Source organism: Typopeltis vanoorti, chromosome 25 (assembly GCF_054136105.1).
Source record: "Typopeltis vanoorti isolate ZY-2024b chromosome 25, IOZ_Tvanoo_1.0, whole genome shotgun sequence".
NCBI classification, from domain to species: domain Eukaryota; kingdom Metazoa; phylum Arthropoda; class Arachnida; order Uropygi; family Thelyphonidae; genus Typopeltis; species Typopeltis vanoorti.
In genome coordinates this window covers 52,772,161-52,798,344 of record NC_143573.1, presented here as the reverse complement: position 1 = coordinate 52,798,344, position 26,184 = coordinate 52,772,161, and positions in this window count along the sequence as shown.

Here is a 26,184-nt window from a genome sequence, read left to right as displayed (position 1 = left end):
CTAAAAGTACTTGCTATCTAAATAGACAGAAAGCATTTTTTGTTTTAACCTTAAGTTTTTGAAATTATCAGATTAGTCTACGAAAAAAATTCTGTTATTATTGTACCATTATAAAAATACATTAAGATCATTAAATCTCTAATCTTTTAATGTTTAAATGAGTCAAAGATTTTAATGTGAAATACCGCATGGATAGGAAGTCCTAAATATAGTTATGTTGTTCCGACATACTCACGGAAGTTTTTATTCAGTTTTGCCTAAGGCTTTATCGTTACTCACTGAGATACCAGGTAAAATATTTTTCATCTCGTACTTCAATACAGAAAAAACAGTTTTTTCAACCAAAAAAAGTAAAGAAAAAATAGGTTGCTAATATGGGCATTGTTCTGCTTTACTGTCTGAGTACAGTATAGTACAGTCACGAATTATAGTCTGAAAGAAATGAATAATTTTATGCATAAAATGTGTTAGTTACAAATATAATAAAGTGGTTTTTCGAAATTTGTGTAAATCCGTCCCACACGAAAAGTTGTAAATCTATCCTGTATTAGTACTGGGGAAGGGCTAAGAATTAGATAACCGCGCTCTAGACACCAATATGGAGCTCTTTGAAGCTAGTTCAGACCTTCAGAAATCATGGTAGTGATGTTCTGACTCTGGTTGATGAACTTCATCTATTTACCACTTACTTTTCTTTGCAGAAATTATAGTCTGAAAGAAATATAAAGTATTTTAATATAAAGTATTTAACATAAAGTATTTTTATATGAATAATTTTTTTTTCAAAAAACCAGTTCCTCCGAAGCACATTGAGTAATATTTATAAGGGCTTTTCAACTGAAAAGATGATACGGGCATTTTCTTCCAGAAACTTGAGTTTTACCTCCTTCAAAATGTATCAGTCACAGAACAAATGCTAATTTACAGGTAACGTAGATTATGGATATCGTCATTATCAAAATTAGGTTTAATTTGAAGCTAAGTTATTGGCCATAACAGACAATTAGGACTATAGGTAGAAGGAACATGGGCTAAGAAAAGAAATTTCTATTGCGAAAATTCATGCATTAATTGGCAGTTTATGATATTAAAAAAACTATCATATAATAGATTATCCCCAAGCTTTCTAGCTTTGAAGTTATTTTTAAACTACTAAAAAGAAGGAAGACAGCCAGTCAGTAGAACCATTCTCTCGAACAAGCATATGTGTCACAATCTCGAGAATGACGCGAATGGAATTATGGTTTGAAAGATCTGGATTCGAATCCCATTGAACTGTTATAAAAGGAACCGCTATAAAATCGTTTTCCACTTAAGACAGATGAGTTGATCTTATACGGAAATGGAAAGGTGTTTTCTTCTGGCAACGCAGGTTTTTGAACCTGCAAAATAGGATAACACCCACGCAGTTATTGGACATAATCCACTTGGTTCATCGCTTAAATTCTTTGGCCCGTTCTAGCAATTAACTCAAACCAAAGCATCTCAAAGAGAGTTGTCTTTATTTTCAAGTAGCTGTCAGTTCTAAACAAGCCAACTTTCGGAAAGTATGGTCTGTATAATTGTGGCGAAATACAAGGATTAACAATTAGGGTACCAACTCGTTACGCGCAAGTGAAGAAGGAGCTACGGCTGCCTAACAAACAACATAGTGCATCGTTTATTAACGGTCACCAATAATTAAAAATTATGTGTTCAGCAACCACGAGTGAAAAGTCATTAAAGAAACCCATTCCACGTTCAACAGAACACAATTGCTGTGCGTCATGTGTAGATAATTTACACCACCGCCTGGACCAATTATCATAGCTGAGTGAGGTTTTATCTGGAGATTGCTAGGTCCTCCTCACATCCGTGTGCACTTAACAAATAAATTGAAAAAAAAAATCTGTACTGTAACTAATATAAACTTTCTTAACTTTAGGAGCAATGCGAATCCCTCGAGAAAACTAGAAAGTTATTTTGTTCTTAGAAGCAACGTATAAAAATTGATAAATATCTCTTAGAACTCCGGAATCGAAGCCTGACCTTACACTGTAGTTCCTAAATGCGTTTAATGATTAAAAAGTGAGCACTAGCGGGTAGAAATAAATACAACAGCATACTTGTGATGTTGCTGGAATGTTTCCAACTTTAGTTCCAGATCGAATTAAACCTGGGAATGGTCCAAAATGTGGAACTGGTTGTCAGAAAATTAATATTTCGCCTCGCTTTTTTATTTATTTTTTTTTTTTTGTATTTCGTTCATGATTTATCACCCGCAAATAAAACTAACAACTGTCGCTCTCTCCGTCAGCTTCATGTACGTGACGAAGGGCTACAAGCTGCGTTCAGCAAAATGTGTCGCAAATAATTTCAGTAAAATTAATTAATCTTCATTAATGGTTTTGTCTAATTAATTTTCGCATTTTTCACAGAGGAAACTATCCGTATCCTCGACCACGCTATGATGAATGCGTCCTTCATTAATCTGCTTGATTATAATGTTTTTCTATATTACAATATTTTTACGTCAAAGAAGTAAAAAAAAAATGCTTCCATCCGAATTCTTATTTTCTGAATAATTAAATGAAATTTGTTTTCAATAAAAGTTTAGGATGAATAGTTTTTAAGTTTGATTTTGAATATCAATGTGTGTAGATTTCAAATAATTACTTTTATAAAAATATATAATCTTCGTATTACGTAATTATATTTTGCGTTAAAAATTAACGATAGATGGCGTGTAATTATGCAATAAAATTCTTGGCTTCATATGTCGGTTGGTGAATATTTTAAAGACAAAAGAACAATCACCAGTGCAATTAACAGCGTCACACACGCATTTAGCAGACAAGAATTAAAGATATTCAGCCAAGTGCATCACATGAAATAAAACCTAACATAGCAGTTAAAGGTTGCAGAAATCTTTTATTTCCACAGCTATTAAAGGCCATTGTCTTTAATAACTGAACACTGAAAATACATAATATTCAGAATTGGTCATTTCTGCTTGTTACGAATGAAGATAGCTTCATATGGACCATTATTTTTAATGTCCTCCCATTCTCGAAGATCTAAATTATAATGTGTCCTTTAGGGATTACTTTATTTCTAATTTACCATTAAGGATAAGTCAGTTGATGTCAGTCAGTTAATGGTGAATTAAATCCAAATTTGTATCAACTTCTCACACACATTAATCTCTTACGATAATTTCGGATACACGTTGACATTATTATATGATTAAATAGCAACTAAATTAATTGGTTATTATGCTAATAAGTAACTTTTATTAAATATTCTGAATGTCTAATGATTAGTGCGTTTTCCTGGGCAATTACTACTTAATAAAAATAAAATTGTTTTAAAAAGTAGTTTAAACGTATGGTGTCGCTTTACTATTAGAAGTGGTAATGGAGAAAACAAGCGACCTAATTGCTTTATCATAGTTAAAATTCAGAAGTAAAATGTCCGGTTTGATTTTATCAGGTATGTAGAACAGAAATATATTACTGTTGGTAATTGGTAATGTAATTATTCAGTAGTGAATAAAAGAGTAAGCACTCACTTGATGTATCAATTCAGAGGAAATGCTTGTTATTGCATGGAGTAAGAAAAAAGTGTTGAATAAATGTTCGTCTTCAAAAAATTCTGATACAACAGCATTACATGTATTATAGGAAAAGTTTGTCACGTCCAAGAAAGATCGCGAGGAATAAAGTATTGAAAAGATGTCGTAAAAGTTTTATTTCATACACACATCTATGTAATATTTAGGGAAAGGAAGAATATTGTAATATAAATGAGAAAACTCGTCGGTTTTTTTCCTGCTAGGAAAGGAGTCACTTACATAATAGAGAGACAAAAGTAAAATGCAGTAGGTCAAGCAGAATGAAGATTTGAAATAGAGTTTTTCACATTTCAAGGGAGAGATAAGTTGGCTCATTGCTATGAGTTTTCTAGCAAACTCTCCCTCTCTCTCTCTATTTTGCAACGAAAGTTGGTCTTGGCCATAGAGCACATCGAACGCGTCACATTGTTGCATCTATTCTTGGAGGAACCCGGACTAAGAAATGGCAGAAATTCTTCCCAAAAAAGTTATTGAATAGTTCTGTCTGCTTCGTGGAAAGCAGGAAGCACTTTTCTAACGTGGTAGAATGTAGGTAACAGGGCTAGAAGCTCTTTCCTGCCTATTCGCAAACCAACTTTTCGTGTGTTGTTGGATTGTAAACGCAGAAAGCTCTTCCTCGGCCATGCTGCACACTCAGATTGTATACTTTAAACCGGAACATCTTTCGAGCTGAAATCATTCAAGAATAAAATGAACTAATACGTACGTATCTCCTGATACGGAAAGATTTGGAAGAGAATTCAGTAGAACAGGAAGTTAAGTATTCCCTTATCGATGTTATTCTCTGTGAGCGATCCTTTGTAGATAAAGAAAGTATTGAATTTATCCTCCCAAGAGAAGGCTGTCATGGTTAAATCTTGGTTATATAATTTTTTCAAGTCAGCCGACGAAAAAAATAGACAGTTTTTCCATCTTGCAAAAAAAAAAAAAAAAAAAAAAATTTAACTGGACTTTAAAACATTCATTTGGGAGCAAAGTACACTCTAAGAAAATCTAAAAAAACTTAAAAGTTCAGACTTCGATGCAATAAAAATTGTTAAATTGTCCATCATCAAATATTTTCAGACATCCTGCTTCAGTCTTAAATTATATGATAAACAAATGCATCTATCTTTTTTATGCGAAACGCATGCACAGTACTCAGCTATCTGTGTTCATCTAGAATATATATACTTTCACGATATGAACCTTGTTGCTGGGTTAAACTGCAACACATCCTCTTTCTTTATGAAATGTAGGAGTAGTAAAATGTTCCTGTAAATTCCACTCTTCAACAGCAATAGTCATATAATGATATTTACTTAGTTTATTATGCTTAGGGCCATATTCTAGCATTTCTCCCTTCTCGCTTGTTGTTCCTCCCTGAAGAACTGGTCCCGAAACACTAAGTGTGCTTCCATTCATCGAATCTTGCAATGCTTATCTAGAAAACTGACAGTAGCTTAAGATGGCTTAGCATGACTAATGAAATTCGCCAGAATGCTAGTCATAGTAAGCTTTGTTAAGTACCAAAGTCAATTTGCTACTTAAGCGCTAACATTACTCAGTTTCAACTGCATGTAAAACTTCCCCATGCATCAATTTCTAGCGTCTCGTCCTGTAAACTTTTAGATATTCTTCATCGGCATGAGGTGAATCATATCGACAACTACCGCATCTTTTCTAAAACCACGTATTATAAATAAAGATAGTCTTCTCGCCTCGCCTGCACCGTCTCCTTCCTTCAAGTATTAGTTAGGCTGGCCTTAATCAACCTCCCGACAGCTGCAACCGAGATCAGACTGTAGTAAATATGCTCTAGTTTACACCTCGTAGCGTTGGGCATGTGGAAGTCAATTATTTAGCTGGCTTGTTTGTCGACACATCTAATAATGTACGTTTACTAATAACTCACTCATACACAGTCTCATTATATTCTAAAGAGATTCGATTATTTAATTGGAGCACACGATACGGAATTTTTCTGGTTTAAAACTGGGCATCTCATATTCGTATACGTTCTCATCTGATTTCACTATTCTATTAAACATTTCACGATTTATCATTTCCTCATTACTCAATAACATCTCTGATCTGATAAAATATGATAATTTTATCAGATTTGTGACAATTCGAAAGTGTATGCGCGAGATCGGACTCGCGAGACGAGTTTACATCATTTTATTCCTTGTGATCGTATCTCATTATTGTTGTTGCTTGAAATTTGCGATGAGGCTTTTATGAATACAAAGGAGGATACATAGCCGCCTCCTTCTTATTTCTTAGTCGTTAGTCTGGATTTAGACTACTACATAAGCACAAAGAAGAGAAAAAATTCTTAAGAATTTTTCACACTACTGCTGGTTATTTATACTAATTTTTTTTTTCTTCAAAATACTTCATAGTAATGAAACATGTTTCGACATTATGCATCCCATCAAACGAATCCAGGTGACAACATTTGGGTTTAAGAATATTTTCATTATCATTAAAGCAACCTAAGCCAAGATGCATCAAGTTAGCTCTTGGTTCGAACCCCCCCCCCCTCCGACGGCATAAATGTTTGTGATTGAGATGAATTTTATCGCCCGATGTGGGACCACCTCCTCGCTTATTCGAGGCTTGAAGTGGCCTGAAAACAGTTCTATATTTGATTTCTAGAACAGAGTTTCGAGACTATGTAAAAATACAAAAAATATATAAAATCAATAAAAAAATCTTAACCCACCCACGTTTCTAATGCATAGGTTTATAATCTTTCGTGGGTGAAAGTTACATTGAAAAATGCCAGACTAGTTTGTTTCTTAGCAGAAAGATAACTCTGCTAACCTTCATCTGAATCAAGCTAACTCGGCCTTGAGCTGAAACAAGCTCCTTTCGTCCATTGGTGAGATTTGAATCCAGATATATCTAACTGGGAGATGCGTATCTTGTTAATTTTATCCCGTAACAAACTATGGTTGTCTTATACTAAGCTCAGCCTTACATATAAAATTGTTTCGTTCCTGTTAGTTATCAAAAACGTCATTTACTAAACCTAGTGACCCTTCAAAACGATTAGTGCAAGAAAACTGTAGTTAATACATGGAGCTAAGTCGGAAGGGACAATATCGTGCTTGCATTTTCTGTATTCTATGCCAGGAAATGCGTCTTAGACATCCTGTTCATAAGAAATCGTGTACGGATCTCACACTGCTTTTTATTTTGTTTGTTTGTTTCATTTTTCCCTTCAAATTAATGGACGACACGAGCATTCGTGTCAGTGTCATGAAACAGTATATTTTGGCAGGGGGATAATTAGTTGTGACACGAAGTGGACGTGAAGAGCAAAGAGGTTGAACCCAAAGTGCAGATGTACATTGTGGGCTGTCACTCGCAGTTGTTCTCTGTCAATGGCGGAAATGAATGAGTTGAGAAAAAAAAAGAATTGCTTGTCATGTTCCCAACTAACTGATGGATGACACGTGCCACAAAAGCATCGCCCAACCGGACAGAGTGTTTTAAAGAATAAAAATCGACAAACTGGAATTTAAGGCTATGGAAATAGAGCGACAGAAACATAGGACAACACAGATGCTACAGGGTGTCACTAACTATGCATGGTTAAACCCTGTCACGTGTAGTTTCAAGCCCTTTACATCCCCGACTTGATGGGGAAGGAGAGCAGCTCCCAGCAACAGCTCAGCTAATGAAAACGTCAAACAGAATTCAAAACTCCAAAGCACATAATCTTTCCGAATTCAGTTAAAGAATTGGCTTAGATCCATCATTATTCTCGAGTATTTTCATGGTGCATCTTACCTTTTATATTTCTCATGATCTCTTCTATCCGATTATTATTATAATATAATGATTATATCCATTATTATCATCAGTTTCCATGATTATATCAGCTAGATTTACCTTTCTTCTTACAAATGTATTTTACTGTGCGATTGTTAACTAACATTTGCTTCCCCCACCTTCTATTTAGTGTCCCTTTTAGAGCTTTCATTGAGCCACCCATGGACTCTCATTTACTTAATTGCTATATCTGCACTGTAGATGTGGATATTCTATGTCAATATTCCATATCTCATTATTAAAGAATGCATTAATAATTTCACAAAGTTATGTAAACCATGCAGCTTTAATGTGAAAAGATATAAGACTCAAGGTTTGCTGTTCACTTTATGCTATGTGAGATGATAACTCTTTTGATTCCTGTGTTCGTAGACTTTTTACTTCGTTTTTTCAAGTTCTCTGCACCTGCTAGCCAGTTCAATAGCAGACTCATAATCAGTATGTCATGCTGCTGAAGTGTGATTGAAATCTGATTGTAGAATTATGCGCCTTTAATTCCATTTTTATGTGCATTTCTCAAATAGTTTACTATTATATTGTTTGTATATTTTTTATTCAATACCGTATAAATGCTATTAAGAAAGATTCGTGTGAGCATGCGCAACAGTTCGCAGTTGAATAGATTACTTTTCTTTCCAGTTCATTTGCCATGTGAACTACTTGCTTTAACTAAGAACAACTCGAATGAAGAGGGAAAATATATTAAATGTGCAAATTAGTAGAAATATGCATAAAATGCGGTTAAATATAACAAATTTAAAATTAGATATCTTTACTTCAACTAAGCCTATATTCGATCAAAGCAAACAATTTAATTTAAATTGTTTTTTTAACAATTAACGGTTTGCTTATCTCAACAATACAGTTTTTATATATACTGTACTGTAATTTCTTTCTATTCATAGTAGTGCTTTTATTGTGACATTTTTTTCTGCAATGAATAATTTGGAAAGCGGGTAATTTAAGAACAAAAAATATATATAAATGAGGGTTAGCCCTTATATTACTTAATCATTAAAACACGCGAAAAAAAAAAAAAAAAAGAAAGAAAAGACATATTAACGGGCAACGAACTAATTTATATCAGAAGACGTAAGTGAAGATCGGTATACATACATATAATTCATTCACATGGTCTCCGCTTACCAAGGACATTTACTGGCTACTAATAGCATCAATATATTGCTGATATAAGTGTTCATGAAGCGGATTAAATTAATATTTGTAGCTGAACGGTCATGCTGATATTTGCCTTGTGTCAAGTGTTCCGGATACTTGCTGTCATCCTTATTAAATTAAATAGCCGATCATTTGCTATGAATAACAACTATCTTCCGCATAGATGTTAGCTAATTGCTAGCAACAGATCACGTTCCTCGCTATGTGCAAAGAGTGAAGACAGCCGTTCGTTTGAGTAAATTGGTTGGTGCAGACAGATGGGAGGCAGCTACGAAGAATTATGGCATGGCCCAAGAAAGTGGGCTAATCTGAAGCAGTTATGAAATGTATCGGTAAATACCACGAATGTTCATCAAAAGGTTATTTATGACCATTGCGTTATTTCTCGGCAGTACTTCTAAGAAGAATTTTTCGGCTTTCTGAAAGGAACTATTGTCGTCTGTCTATCGGAAATCGTTTCGTTCAATTGCAATAAAGCCTTTCTTTCTTGATAGACGGGAATAGAGTTCTTGAAAGGCAGAAAATAGGATTAAAAGAAGAAATTAGATAGTATATGGAGTTTATGAAAATTTGTGAAAAGTTGAAGATAACAGCAATTCTTATATTTGATAACAAACAACGCTGAAAAAAAAATTATTTGAAAACAAATACAAAGCTAATTTCTTTCATGATTTCGCAGAATAAAGACCGCTGTTATAAACGGTTTTCATTTGTTCGTTTTTTACTAGTTCATGAAAATTATTTCATCTGTTTTCCTACTTATGGAGCATGTGCGTGTGGGAAGGTGGATGGGCGTTTAGTAAAGCAGAATAAATATCCATGTTATTTTGAAAGAACTGCGTGTTTTAATAGGAGCTTGATTTACATGTGCCAGTATGTATGCACTACGGAAAAATTATATGCAAAAACAGATCGCAAAAAAGAGTGGTTAAAGATCCCTAAATCAAGATGTGATTTTTCATGCAGCCTCAATTTTATCAAGTAATTGGTGATTTATTGAGCGTGAAGCTCAGTCACTATTGACGATGCCCATGGGTTGGAAAGACCCGCGTTCGACTCCTGTTTAGAATGCTTCATAAGAGTTTTTCCACTAAAGGTGAATTAAACTCTCTCATATGCAGATATCACGGTATTTCTTCAGGAAACTTGGATTTTTCATGCCACAAAACAGAAAAACCGGCCAGAAGAATACAAACAGTTTTACGGATGCATAAAATTGCAAGTCTGTGCAGTAGAAAGACATACGCATAAAATTTTAACAAATTGTATTTATTAAATATAATTATTTCTTAAATTGTTCAAAAGCTTTATGTAAAGCAATAAATTTGTAAACCACCTATAGACGAGTTGAAAACAAATCTTTTGCGAATATTAATTTTCAGGTCTGGTTGGCCGAGTGGTTAACGTACCCACTCTCCAACCAACAGGTCGTGGGCTCAAATCACGTTGTGGGCATGGATGTTTATAATTGTCTTATATATATATATATATATAGTTTATAATGGTCTTGCAGTGACTGGGATGTGAAATGAAGTAAAATATTAACACCAAAAAGCTCTTTCTCAAAATAATACTAACTTCTTTAAAGGTATGGGGAATTATTTATTTTAGGCGGCTTCATTTGGAATTGAGATGTGAAACTCTGTAAACTCAGACCTAAAGTTAATGCTTTGAAAAATTTAAAACTCCCGTAAAGCCAATGTGAGTTCCAATTCTTGGAGAAATTATTTTACCCCTGGCAAACATAAAATCACATTGTGCGGGAGTTGTTTCTATAAAATGCTGTAACTTCTCTTTAGTCTGTTTAATTGCCTGATCTAATTCTCTATGCGCTAATTTAATGAAACATAATATAAAGACCTAACGACATTATAAATAATGTTAGCAGATATCGCGTAAAATTATATTTATTGAAATTTTCTGCTTAGTATCAAAGACCATTATTGCAATAACAATGAAAATCATGGCGTGATTCACGAGACATTATAAGGAGTTAAATGTTTGGCACTCTATTAAATAAATAAACATAGCTATATTATTGTACAAAATTAGCAGTAATTTTGGGTATTTAACTGAATCCCTTCGGAAATTGGAAAAGTTTAAGGCAAACATTCCTATATAATTTCGATTTATGAAGCATAGCTTCACAACGATGTTTTTATAGTCTTTCCATTAAGTATCGGGTTTTTCTGGAGAATTTTGGTTTTGTTCTTCAACTCTCTAATTAACAGACTGTATGGCAAGACTCGACTTGTTTCTTAATACCTGCTGTAATCTTGATATGTTCTTCTAAGTTTGTCGAGTGGATGTCTTTTTTCTCTCTAGCCAGCAGACTGTGAGTTCACATCTCACTTTGGATATGATGTCTGTGAATGTGTTTTGTGTTTATTGACTTTCATCGTCTGGTATAATTCCATCTCGCTTAATGGAAGCCTAAAGTACTTGAAAAAAAAAAACATCATGTTTGCTCTCAAGAGCAAGCTTTCCCAAGCATTTCGGATGAGATACAAATAAAAAAGCGGATAAGCACCAACTTTTCTGTTTGCAATGGTGCGTCAATTTTCTGATACTCTAAATAGGACGTGTTTAAGAAATAATAAGGAAGATGCCAACTTGTGAATCGACGAAAAACAACTTTAATTTTTCATAGAGGAGTTTAACATAAAAAGTTGGAGTCAAAGGGTCTTTATACTTTATGTCGGGAGTACCTCAGAGATCGTTGTCTAGCCTCTACATTCTGAAAGCTTGCAAGTAATTTTTCGCCCAGTTCGAAAGTTAGCCTCGTTTTAGAAGGTTAAGAGTTAAATGATCTAGAAACCTCTCTCTACAGAGGGAAATGGAATTTTTTCAAGTTATTTCAAGCTTCCAATAAACATAATTATTGCAGATCTCGCACCCGGTGAGGAGAATTATCGCTAGCCTAAAGAAATTCCTAAGAATCCATGCCAAAGTGGAATTCAATTCGAGTCTACAACAAGGCTGTGAATTCGAATCCCATCCCACTTTGGTATTGATGGGAAGCCTCACCTTCATTCTAGTCAGAAGGTCTGGCATCACCGATATCGCGTTCACACTCTTTGTTCCATGGATGCACTTTTCAAACAAGAGTCAAAGTTTATAAAATCTTTACCTCCTAAAGAAATCCACAGGGTCTTTATTCGTTACGCAACCCACAGGAGACAGCCAAACTCTGATTTGAGGGCTTGCAACTCAGCTCGCAAGTTAGCTTTATTCTTACATTTTTCTATCGACCGACCGGTTAGATAATTGTCATATGCTGTAGCTTACTAGGTTGTCTTACTCACGTTGACCTCTCTTACTTCATCAATTGGCTTATCATTTTTCGGTTAGAACAATATCAAAACTACATCGGACACCAATAGCGTGACAAGGTTTCGTTCATTACGCATTCTTCATTCATTTACAGAGTTCAAAATAAAATCAAAGTCCTCCACAAAAGTCAATTTTTAATGGAAAAACTTACAAATTTGGAGATCTGTGAAGCTGTGCTTCCCAACCCGAATTTGAATTGAAATTATTACTTGAAACCTTCCGAATTTTGGGAAACAATTCACTTAACTACAGAACCTAATGTTAGTTTTAAATATTAAATTGTTATTAACATATTTTTTACGTTAATGATCTGTTTAAATTATTGGATTCTGACGGCACGTCCGATGTTAATCCCACTTCTTGTGATGTGCTTTAATCACATCATGATTTTTATTGTTATACTTTTTATCTTAAATATTATATTTCACTCTGTCTTGTTTTGACATCTTTGTAACCTGCTGTTATTGCATCGATGATAGTTTTAACACTTGATGCAAAATTTTACAAGAAATAAAATTTACATAAATGATATCTGTTGAATATTTCATTAGACCTCAATCACCACTGAATATTAATGGGATGATTTATAACCGTCAAAATCATTAATTTACCCTTCCACAACTCGTCTTCAAGGACGAGACAGAATCTGCAAAACTTCTGTTGCCCGCGGGGTCAATGTTAAGACTTACTGCGGTAACCAAATAATATTATCCTGATATGTTTTCCTAATAAAATGAATTATATAATCCATATGTTTGATTATTGGTTTATCAATATGCTGATAATGATGTTATCGATAATTATTGTCAGAAATTTCTGCACTGATTTCATGAGGTATCTGAACTGTCGGCGATATTTTTTACTGACTCGTCTAATTTTCTAAGTTTTTTTTATTTCTGAAACAGTCATTTTCTCCTTCTCCGATCTGCTTTTAAAAGGCGTAGAAAATTATTTTCTTTAAGTGATCTCAAGTCTCATTCTGAAACAAAGACGTCGGGCCATACAGCTATGAAAGTGCCAATTAATTGATGAAAAATGATTCATAATTAATATTACAACAGATATATTTATTATGAGGACTTCCAAAACAAACTACGAGGGTTATTGTCGATTATTATGATTACACCAAAGATATCATAATGTTATGAGGCGAATATATCGCATTGCATCCTCTTGCACTTCTCAGATATCTCCTTACTAGTCTACAGTGGGATGCTCATATCTCTAGACAGGATCAGATTTTTCTTTTTTGGGATTGCACATCTAGCTAAAATTTCCTTGTTCTTTTCTTTAGGTATTTTGGTGCTGCTTCACCATGGCGGCCACCATCACCTTTCACTTTTGTCTAAGCAAGTAAAAACATGAGCAGTTAGTGGTCAAAATCTATACAGTTACAAACTTTTCATTCACCTCTTTCATTCTGTCCATCTCTCTCTAGCCTTTGAAGCAGCCTTCCTAACATCTGTCACCTCCATCTATTGAAGAAGTGTATCAAAGGGATTTTTCTTTCTCCTTAACCATTTATCCACCCCCCCCCCTACACGCACAGGACATTCCTGTGCTATAAGTTTGGTGTCTTCTCATGTTTACGTCAGATATTTAAAAAGTAACTTAGCTTATAAATCTAATTTTGATAATGAGAGGACAGGTAATCCTATGTCCATAGTTTTTTCGGCCTATAAATGCGTGTTTACACCATTTTACTGTTTTGCAAGAAGAAAAGCTCAGATCCGGGAAGGAAAACCAGGTCATCTCCTATCGACGAACTCACTTTCAGGAGAAATAGCCTTAAATAATCCTGGAGTCATACACAGGCTTCTAACCATGGTCTTTCAACCGAATGACACTTTTGTTCTTCCGACTGCTGTAGGAGAAGACAATCACAATTTAATAAAGAGAATTTTTACAGTCATGTTTTTGGATATTAACTACATTAGGTTTGAGAATGGATATATTTTATTTCAATATTTTTCTTTCGTACGTCTTCATTTTTATGTTTAAATCCTCTATGTTTTCCCTCTTACCTTTGTCTTAATTATAAATAGTTCTTTGTAATTTGCGAATCCACAAGTGTGAGAAACATTGAAGTATTGGAAATAATCTGTTCTCATTCCGCTGAGACTGAACAGACATTTGAAGAATCTCTGGCTATCTCACTTCATTTTGTGGACTCCTGAGTCGACTGTGTTGCGATAAAGCACGTTGTTAGTATGGAAACACTAAAAAAAAAAATCGAAATAAGAAAGAAAAAAAACGCTGACGATGAAGTAGCGAGCGTGTCCGCTGTGTCTGTTGAAAACTGACAGGACATCTGAACGAAGTGGATTATTGAAGCAGCAGCAGAAGACCTCTCTCAAGGTAAATAAATCTTCATCGCACTATTTGTTCACGTCTGTGAAGTGATTAAAGTGGGCGATTACAGTGAGCAAGCCGCGGTTTGTAAGCAAACGAAACCGAGACACGGAGTCTTCGACTTTGGAAATTTAATCCCGAGAAGATATAAAAACAGCACGAGGGAGACGTCCATCTAATGGGCTGATGTCTGCGACTTATTACTTCAGCTGCTGGGAGGAACCGCCAGAGAAAGAAGTACTTTTAGAAGCAGTAGAAATAGCAAATAACGGAAGAAGTTTAAGTAAATAAAGTACCATCGTCAGTAGGCTGCCTGTTAATATCCTGACACCAATTCTCACATTACCTCTCATAAGAAGACACCTGGTACTCGAGGCTAATAGTGGAAAAGAACCTTTGGCATGGAAAAAAAATTAGAATCAACAGGCAAGTACGTAGTCTGTTGATTCGTAAAATTTTCCATGTAGTAAAGATGTTTTGCTGAATAGAAAATATTTTATGCTATCCCAGCTAAAGTTCGGGCTGTTGTAGACGCGATATTCTTCTATAATTTGGAGGAATATCACGTTACTTCAGAGCTAATAAAACTAGTTAGTAAGTAAATCGCTATATAAAATGAAGCATAACGTAACATAATTATTAAGTGGCGAAAATATGGAAACGACTGTAATATAGGTTTAAATAAGAAGCAAAGAAAATTTATCAAAAAACCTTTTAGATTATTTTTGAACCGAGGCAGTATAGTGTGCTGTATGTGTTCCTGCATTGTAATCTTTTAAATTACAGTAGTCTTGACATTAGATAAGGGCTGAGTGAGCATACACACACAGAGAGAGACATATGTGCATATCAAATCATCTATAAATTCGAATAACTTTAAAACTAATAAACAAATAAAAATTGATTTCTATGTCATTAATTCAACGGTTAGTCAATTAGATAGTCATACATCTTTGGAAGTTATATATCAAAGATATCTAACTATTGCTACAAAATGTAACAGCATAATTATTACCGATAAAAAAAAACGAAAAAAGTATTAATTCACGAAATGATCGGTTAATATTAAAATATCGTTTTATTTTTATTTGAAAATTCAAATAATTAAAATATATGTAGTTGTAGAAATTTACTATACGGAAACCCTCATTTGTTCTGATTATTTCTGAGCCTGTGTTTGTACTGTACGTGTGAAAGAATTACATACTTAAAAGTATTCGCTTAAAGATATTCCTGATACATTAGAACCTTGAAACTATTCTTATTGGTTTTAAAAAATAATCGAAATAAATACAGTAAAGTATATTTAACTACAATCGGAAAGTGAAAAAGAAACGCCAAACACAAAATACTACATGCCGCATAATTTTCATTCTAGCGCGAGCTGCGAACAATCTTTTTTCCAAGGAAAAGTGAATGGAATTGTTATCATTATTTTAAGAAAATGAGAACATCTGCGATTTCGGAATATTTTTAATCAGAAAGTTTCCAGCTTTATTTTTAAATCGATACAACTTGGCAGTCACAAAGACTTCCCATTGCTTTTAATAAATAATTCTAAGGATAGTTTTATTGAGCTTTCAAACAAACGTTTCTCCAAGGCGAAGGAAGCTTCAGAACCAATTGCGTACAAGAGAAACTTAAATTCAATAAAGGAAGGGAATTTTTTTTTTTTTATCGGAAGACTGGCATGTATTTAAATGGCTTGACCTAGTTCCAGCTTGACTAATTATAGTTATACGTATTTAATTATGGTTAAACTATACGTAATTAAATTAAAGAAAACATAACACGTTCATGTCGATGTAGTTTGTTAATTTTATTATTTCTTGTAAATGGCCTGTTTCTTTCGCTGAGATCTCCAGTTCGTAAAGAGATGACAATTTTCAAAGTTTCTAGGGAAAAGAATGATGATAGAGAATAACTCGTTATGAATCTTTAGCAAAAAGAACTTAGAAATATTAAATTTAAATGCGTTCGAATAATCATATTTTATTTTCGATGAATTAGATTTATTAGACGTGAAATGAAGTAGATTTTTTTTTTGTAAAGGCTGACATTTTTCATTTAGAAAATATTCAAAGTGTTGATGGAAATAAGTTTTCCAGAGACCAACAGTTTCCCAGCGGCATTGAAGAGTATTTTTCTCGAGATTTAATTTTAAGAAATATGTTATTCTAACATTTCTAAAATGTTTATATAAATGAGGTTATGTTTATCAAATAAAAATGGGCACATTTTTATAATATTATTTCAAAAATGAAATTTTGATTAATTAGTTTCTAAATGGAGTTCGGACTTGTATGCGAAGCGACCTCTGTTAAGCAAATGAAAGATCACTGGACTGAACTAATTAATATGAAGAGCGAGAATTTTGATGAAGATTTTTTTTAGGATTTCACCAAAGTAGGAACGGCATATGTGATAAGTTAGATTTATATAACGTTAATAGGCAAACAGAATAAAAATATCTGGAACTAAAGAGAGAATCGGTCGTTTTAGATGCTGAAAAAAATATACTAGTATATTCATGATGTCTGAATCTACAGAGGCGAGTATTATTCACTTGTTTTTGTTTAATTGTTTTTGTAATAAAAACAAATATTTGATTTAAAACAATAAAAACAGTCTGGATTACGAGAGAAGCTGGTAGTTGATATTCCATAACGTTAGTGATTTGTTTAGCATTCATAACAGGTCAGATGGATTTGCAGTCAACGAAAGTAGAATATTTCAATGTGAAGTAATATCCGACATAACCTGGAAGTATTACAACATTTCTTAAGAATCTTCTAGATAAATAATGATACATAAAATAAAAGACAAGATTTTAAATTAGAGTGGATATAAAAGGTTTTTGATGTAAATGTTAGACATAAGCTTTGAAAAATGGACAAATTACTGAAAGAAGAGCAGACTTGCCTAGATAACCTCATTCGCATTATTATAATGATGCCAAACAACACGCGACTCATAATGGATGTGCGAAGAGGACCTTTCTCAAAGAGAAAGAGATTATTAATTTAAGTTATGATCTGATTTACAAAGAAAAGGAAGAGGCTAACATCTATAGTATCATTTGGGGGGGGGGGGTTCTGATGTGGAAGAGAACTTGAATTTTGGACGGGCCATTATTATGTAGTATTCTCTGGATGAGTAAATAGTCTGAGTTTATTATTGAGAGAGCTTATCTCAAACACGTTTTAATTAAATAAACACAATTTAGAAAACAAAGTTTATTATAAGTATAGACGTGCAAATCACTAGTTAAAGAGATGATTTAATTACACAACGTAGAAGCGTAGTTTAATATTAAACAATCAAAGGGAGATCTGGGTTTGTAGAAGTAATGAACAGAAGTCACAGTAAATAAATATGACTGAATTTATGGAGAAAAAATATCTATCTTTTCAACAAAGCTTGACGCCAACAACTATGAGTGATTACAGGGGACTACTGGAACTTAGCTCAGAACTTCAAACATAGATGGTTACTTCACTTCGCCTATATACCCCATTTGATAATGCAATCAATGTATTTGATTGAAATAAAAATGCACCTAATATTCCTTGTCATGAAGATTGATAATGAAAATTAAAATTCCTCAAACTCTAAGATGAACCGTCAGTTATTCGTGCAACACTCTAATAGGATAGTGTGACAAGATACAGTCCTCCGTAGCAAAGAAACCTTTGCTAAGTATACGAAATACCTTCCATACTAGTACGTGCTTTGTTACAACATTCTGAAGACACTATTTCTTATTTTGTCTAAGTCGAAGTAACCTGCAATTAACAGAGTTTTTTAGAGGACGTGAAAAACCTTTATAAGAACTTTCAACCAACCAAAGATAAGTTAGGTAGTCTTATATGGCGGTGCCAAAATTATTTATTCCGCAAGACAGGCTATCCAGAGAATGCGGGAAATTAATAGCCATAGCGACTGTACAGATAAGATTAATTAGGTTTCTCTAAGACAGAGTTTCTCGTCGGTGACAGAACATTCAACCCCGTTAAGAGGAAGATGAGATGTATAGAAGTAACACATTTCGATCGAAGATTCCTGAGTTTAGCCCAAAATGTTCAAGAAAGAATGCAATATTTTAAACATCTTCACACTTATATTTCAGCACCCCATATTACTTTTGCAAAGTTATGTAGTTTCGACCGACTGACCACCTTCTGTATTTCGTTGATGGGAGAGAGAGAGAGAGAGAGAGAGAAAGATGGCCTCCTGTGACATGAGATTCATGGAAAGATACACGAAGCTGGCTCATAGTTTCAAAGCAAATTAGGAAAAAACGCAGAAAAACTTGCTGATCTGAAGCCTAATTTATTTCTAAACAATATAACATGTTTTGCTGATGAAAATGGGAGTGCTGGGGATGGAGAGAATTAAAAATAAAGACGGCCTCCTTTCAACGGAATGTTCCATAACCTATGGGCTACTGTGTGTGTGTGTGTGTGTGTGTGTGTGTGTGTGTGTGTGTGTGTGTGTGTGTGTGTGTGTGTGTGTGTGTGTGTGTGTGCAATTCTTAGAAAGAAGTCAATGGACACCATAGTGTAAGTAACAATCAGCCATGGCACCCACCTTAATAAGATGCAGGACCTCCTTTCGCTGCGATGACTGCATCAATCCTACGGGCTTGAAATCACGTAAGGGACTTTTTAGCTATGAGTTATCCGAGAGGAAAATAGACAAACTTGTCAAATAAAACATGCTGTTGACAGACATAATGCGCGATTTCTAGGCCTTAATTGTATCATAATGTTAAAATAACCACTGACTACAAACTATATGCTTTCTCAATGAATTTTAGTAAATGTTTTCAGTACTTAAATTGAAACCGTTCATATTTAATTCATATTTAATTACAACAGAAATTTCTCTCTATCTCTCTCGTTATCATCATTTACACAATACAAAGCACAAAGATTGCTTACGTAGAGATCATCTCTCTCTCTCTCTCTCTCTCTCTCTCTCTCTCTCTCTCTCTCAGTGTGTGCGTTAGTCTTTGATACTAAGGTATGAATTACAGACTTATCTTGTTAAAATCTGGTATGAGCGACATTTACTGAAGTGTATTAGGAAAACATAAGGAGTAAGTTGCGTAGATGAATTAATTAATAACAAGCTCCTATTAACTTTATGCTTACAAAAGTCGTAATGGAAATTCAGTGTAGTGTACTCCAGTACTTTCAATCTTGTTTAGAGTAATCTCCGAAGACTCTCGCCGAATTTAAATTCATCCAGCCTAGAAGGACATTTAGATAATTAGTTTAATATTCCAATAAATTCTAAAAGATTGTACCTTCTTCGTCAAGTGGATTAGAGTGAATGTTCTAAAATAAAGGATTAGTTGAAAATACCAAGTTAATTATCTTGACATTCCAGCAATGTCTAAAATGATTTTAATTATCCAGCTACCGGAGTCTTGAACCTGCCACTTTATTTGCAGTAATTGGCACACCGGCGCTCTACACGAAGCCTTTATCAACGCTTTTTGGAATTCTTTGACGATAGGGAATACTTCACGGATCCGGACCTACTGAGCTGGTAGTAATTTCGGCAGCGAAAAGTTGTTGATGGTGGAAGAATGTGTGGCTGTAGTGGCTCTTGCTTCAGCAGATTTTTTGTTTTATTGTGTTGACGGTTCTAAAATCTGATTGCGTCCAACAATATCACAAAAGTAATTAAACAAACCAGTCACCTACATCATCCATCGAGAGTTTGGGCAATGGATTTTTATGGTAAAAGTACGGCCCATTTAATATTCTATACTAAGAATGATATTCTATCCAATATAAAGCAAATATTTCCGGTTTAATAGTGATGACGCCTGAAAATTATTTCAAAATGGCTTGTTTTGAAAATAGCAATATTTGCCAGTTCTCTACGTTTTTTTTTTACAGCTCTGTGTGATCCATTCTTTCGTTACTCTATAGGATGTTTCTAAGAAGATTATGCAATTTTATTACATTTGTTAACTAAAATACATGACAAGTAGTGTTTGTGCTTCCTCTGGCGGTGACTTCGTAAAATTACTACCGAAAACCTTACACAAGACCTCAATATGTATCGTTAAAAATTTGCCAGTGCTATTCACGTTCAACTTCGAGAAAAATTTAAGTGTAGGACGGCTCTAAACCTTTCTACACTTAAATAAATTAGATTCGTTTATTGCAGATAACCTAATCTGTTTATTGCAAATCTACAAGACTTCGCAAGTTTTTAAAGAGACTGAGGCTATGTTAACAGTTAAAACAAATTAAAAGATAGTCAGAATAAAAGAAATCAGTAGGTTTGTCTTTGTAAGCAACTTTGTAAACACCAGCATAGAATATTCGATAAGACGTAAATCTTTTCCTTTTTTTTTTCAAAAATTAAATCCAACAATTTTAGAAAGATTCTACAATGCATATGATTTATTAATGAGGTCTATTTGAAAGAAAATCACACAAACGTGCACCAGTATGAAATTCGCGTGAAATAATGATGGTAGGAGGATAACATTGCATCTCCTCCCTTCAATGTATATGATGTTGTTCGTTTAATTTTTTTCGAAAGTACCTAAATGCTTACCGTTATCTCTGTGATTTTGGAAATACTCTTTCTATTTTCCTTAAGGAATGGACATCGGTTTATCGTTGGCATTTTTTTCTAGCAAATGTAGCAATGGATGTTTTCAATGCGTTTTTAAAATCGAATTCTGTCCAATCAATTTCTCGCACGTTGAGGAAATGGTCAATCCTGATTTCGATATTCTGTAAAAATCAACGCATCATACTGCTAAATAGAAACAATCTTTACACTAATGAAGAACCGAATCGAAAATTAGGCAGGAGTAGTAACAGCCACTGTAATTAATCCAGATAAATCTTACTTCAAGTGTATTATTTGAAGTTTTACTTCGACTATCATAGTTTTCTTTCATTTTATTTTTGAGGTGGTAGCTAGAGAGTCTACAGAAGAAAAAAACTTACGTGTAAAGAAATAGTTTTTCTCTGGGCCTCTTCTTCAGCTAAATTTTAGTCCGTTTTTTGAAACAGAAAAACAGTCTTTTTTCCTAGAAAGAAACTCACATTTTTAATTCAGCAACTCGGAAAATCAATCATTGAACGCACATGATTGCATATAAATAAATATAGGATAAGCAACATCGCTTTCCTATTTTTGACACACAAATATTCAAGTTCTCTGATAAAGCGAAATAAGACCAGCTGCTCACCGATTTCCAAAAAAAAAAAAAAAAAAGTGCTTAAACAGTTCTGCCTACTACTAACTTTGGTGAATGAAAAGCCTTTAACACTTTCATTGCCAAGCTGAAAATTGGAATTTCGTGTGGTGGCCAAATTTTTTTTATTTTTTTTCATTTAGTTAGCGGCGTCCACGCGATAACGCGTGATCAGCCGTTTGGTGAGAACTCGCATCGCGCGATATCGCGTGTTTGTCAATGAACATGTTAAAAGATTTCCGTATTTTCGTATTATATTTGACTTTTTTTTCTATTTTAATAGTGTGAAATATTTTATGGAGTTAGATAAAAATGTTGCAGGCTATAATACAAAATGAATTGTAAAAAAAAGGATAGTTGTGTATTAGTAAATAACACTTATTGTGCCTTCAAGAATTAAGATGAGAACTTCGCCAAAGTCTTAAGGTGTAGAATACACTCAAGTTTTTTTTTTTTTTTTCACTCACAAGCAATAGCGAATAGTGTACAATTAGCACGATTTGGTTCTCCGCAGAATGAATATAAAGGACGCCCAATTACAAGTTCAGATCCTGAGACGTGAACAAATTAAATATTTGTTGAATATTTAAATATTCAAATGAGCAGAGCACGTGTTACCATGTGAAATGAATGAAGGCTTGGTTAAAGGAAAGCTTGTAGTAATGTTTATGAAACAGAAGAAACTTGCTAGGGGAAAAAATTAACACAAGCAAAAATTGCAGTCAAAACTAAACAAATCACACCACGCACAAAGAAAACGGCGACTTGATTAAAGAAAAAAGATCCAAATGATAAATTGCAAGCACCGAATTAAATGAAGAAAAAATGGTTTGAATTGCAATGGGAAGAACGTTTTTCTGAATTAACAACAAAAGCCTGTATGTAGCTATAAACAAGGAAAAAGGCATTTTTGTCGTCAGAAGAATTGGTCTTCTTGTATATGAGATTATATTGGTAAAATAATATGAGAACTTTCCATATGGGAAAGATATTATGGTGAATTTCTAATTGGTAAAAAAGCGCTATGCAGTAGGATAATCAGAAAGTAAATGCATCGAATTTTATTTCTAATTTATTTAGATTAATGTTTTCAATCTCACTTATTCGTAATAGATTCACAAGAATGAGATCAAATCGTACTTTGTTACCCTCGTCGAAGAGTTATCGGGTTTCATTTTTTTGCTGTCGGTTTGAATCCCTGAAGACCTACATGATATCATCATTATCTTCTTCCTATGATGGATACAAGAATCTGATTTTAAAAAATGTTATGATTTTTCACAGCATTGATGACAACACAAAATGATAACAATAATTATTTCCTTATCATTCTATGTTGTCATCAACCGTGAAAATAATAACATATACTTTGAACACAAGCCTTTCCACGCGATTTTTAAAAACATTTCTAATTATGCGTTACATTGTTGAGCACGTTGTACGCGTTTACACATTCTCGTACACGTGTTGGCTACCTATGTTAGGAATGCGTAAATGTTAGGAATGCAAAGCATAATTAGAAATATGATTTTCAAAATCATCGGATTCTTGTATCTATCAGTGTTTTTGCTGTTTTTACTCTTTAAATCGCATGGTGATTGTCACTTTGTTAATCTTTTAATGTTCGTCTATTAGTTTTCGTTTTTACACCTGAAGAGTCCTATGTAATTAGGATGAAACTTATTATACCTGTTTCTATATATATATATGATTTCTATATTTCTATATATATAACAAAAATGTTATACCTGTTTCTATATATAGAAACAGGTATAACATTTTTTATGCTGCTTCTCCGTCCTTGAAAGGTTGCAAATCTATAGTAAATTAGTCACCATGGGTGGAATAAGGATTTTTTTTCTGATATATATTTTTCTGATATATATATATATATTGCCTTTTTAGCTTTTTTACATGCTGCTCTAGAGACCAAACATAACATTTTGAAACTGGGCTGAGGTATCTCACTTAAAAACAATCATAAACATCCATGCCATCTCGTGGACAAAGATGTTTATGATATGTGAACCCGTAACCTGTTGGTTAGAGAGTGGATATACTAACCTCCCGGCCAACCAGTGGGCAAAAGTAGAACTGTATTTTTTTTCATCATCTACGAGTTTTCTGGTATTAAAAAATATTTTAGAAGCAGCGTTTTAAATTTTTCACCAGCGTTTTTTGTATAGTTCCATATTTTAAAATGCCTTCTTTTGGTGTTTATCCCTTTTCATTTTATTTATTGTATTATATAGTTCTGACGTCATGATGTTTTCTTCTGATAAGTTATTTGTTTAATATATTTCTTCTGTATAATCATCAGTCCAAAGATTCTGTGTTTATTATATGGTTTATTATTTTATAAATTTTCGGCTGTGGCTTTATACCCTTTTCTTGTTCTGCTATAAAATTATTTTCATCTTTCTCTGTTGTTTATCTCTCTCTCTCTCTCTCTCTCTATTCTTCTGTATAGAAGAATAGAGAGAGAGAGAGATAAACATTTCTTCTATGAGACAGAAGAAAGCTATTTCTTCTGTCTCTTTCTTTAACGAAATGGAATTTAACCATTTCTTCTTCTAACTGCATTTCTTTTCTTTTCTTTTTTTATATAATTTTCTACTCCAGTCACATGGCCCTCTTTTTTTTTCATTCTTCACACTCTTTATTGTATAAACTTTCCGATTCATCTGCATTAATTTCAGGTTTTTATTGCTTTTCTGTATCATTTGAATATTTGATTTTTAATAAGTATTTTATATAGCTAATTAATAATAGGCCCGTCTAATCTCGCAGTTTCAACAGGTATTTTCAGTTCTGTTGATTAAGTGTTTTTATTATCACATCACCATGTAATATGGCGTGGTTGGCCGAGTGGTTAGCATATCCGCTAACCAGCCAAAAGGCTGCGGGGTTCGAATCCCGCCGTGGGCATGGATGTTTGTGATTGTCTGTGGAAATCCTAGTGGTGGTCGGCGGTAGATGGTGTTGGTGTAGTTGCGATTAGTTGGTGATTGAATGGTGAAGACAGACTTGTAAAGCAAGTGCCCTCCCTCAATGAGTCCTTGGACAACCCTGGAGGTGTTAAATATTTAAAATTTAATTCAAAACTGCGTTACTTTTACAACTAGGGTTAATTCGAATATATAAACGTTTCCAGTTCTAAAACCTATAACTGATTTGTATGCTCTGACTGATAATGTATATTTCTTTATGTTTAACCATTGAATGAATTATTTTTATATCCTTATGTATTTTAGTTTGACTTCTCTTCTCAGTTTTCACCACCAGCATTATAGCCTTTCCAAATCTACCTGGATTTCATTTAAACTTTCCATTTGCTACTAACTGGATTTCCTTTATGCTTCCTGTGAAGTAATCTGTTTTCTGTTCGTTTTCTGAATCTTTTCTGAAATAAGTAAAAGTAATTAAAATAAAGAAGTTCGTTAAATTTTTATTCTCCAAAGGAGTATTCGAAACCTCTTCCACCTTAGCTTTTGGAACTCGGTGGGCAGTCGGTCTCCATCCATAGTCATCACTTGTAGTTGAGTCCATGGTTACCAATGATTTTGTCTTCGGGGAGTGAGTAGATCAGACAGTTGCCAGTATCTCATATTTCTAAACCCTGACTGGTAGGTACTAAAATGTCAGCAAGCTTTACCAACGATTTTTTTAAAAAAATTGAGGGTTAAACTGGAGATTCAAATTAAAAATTAAATAACTGTTCCCTACGTCAGAGATCGACTAACTAGGGAACCGAACTGGAACTGAGGGGGGGGGGATTTATTCTAGTAGGCAAATTGAACTGAATCTATCATTTTTTTTTTTTTTTTGATATTTTGTTGAATTTTCTTTTGGATAGAGCGCAAAGACGTAACTATATATATATATATATATATATATCATATACAAGGTGATAAAAATTAAAGTTTATTAAACTTTAAAATTTAAAAATTAAACTTGTTAAATTCCTTGTGCAGCCCCATCATGTGATCCCAATGCTGCGAAACTTTGAAGTAATAAATTATGCGTCTTACGAAGCAACATCTGAGGGAGGAAAAAGTAGTTCCAAATTTCACCACCAGAGACGTTGTAAACAAATGCATGGAATTTATCATATATAATGCATAAAGTTATCTTTCTGTCTCTAGTTAATCTGGTAGTATAGGTTTACTACCTATAGTCGGGCTACAGAAATGGAGTTCCTACTTTTGGACGGGAATCACCAATAGTTTCTTATATTTATTTTATTATATGGTCAATATAATCTTAATAATATTAAGATTATATTGACTATATAATCTTTAGAACAGAGTGGCACAGATTTAGAACACAGATTCCAACGTATAAACACGAAGTAGGATTCACATTAAAAAATAAAGTGTGGGGAGGGAAACGAGTTTAAAAAATAAAAATAAATAAAAAAATTGAGTATTCATTTTAGGCTACCAGATTCTCATGTAGCATAGTCCTGCTCACTTCCTGTAAACTTTCAAATGCTGCTGCTTACAGCAATACAGAACATCCAATTCTGTAGTGTATCTCGAGGGAGCAATTTATTTGACCTCCACTATACATGCAGCGATCGCTTCATCCTAACTACTCTCTTGAGGAAAACCCTTTCCCAATGACAAACGATAAATATCATTCTTAGAAG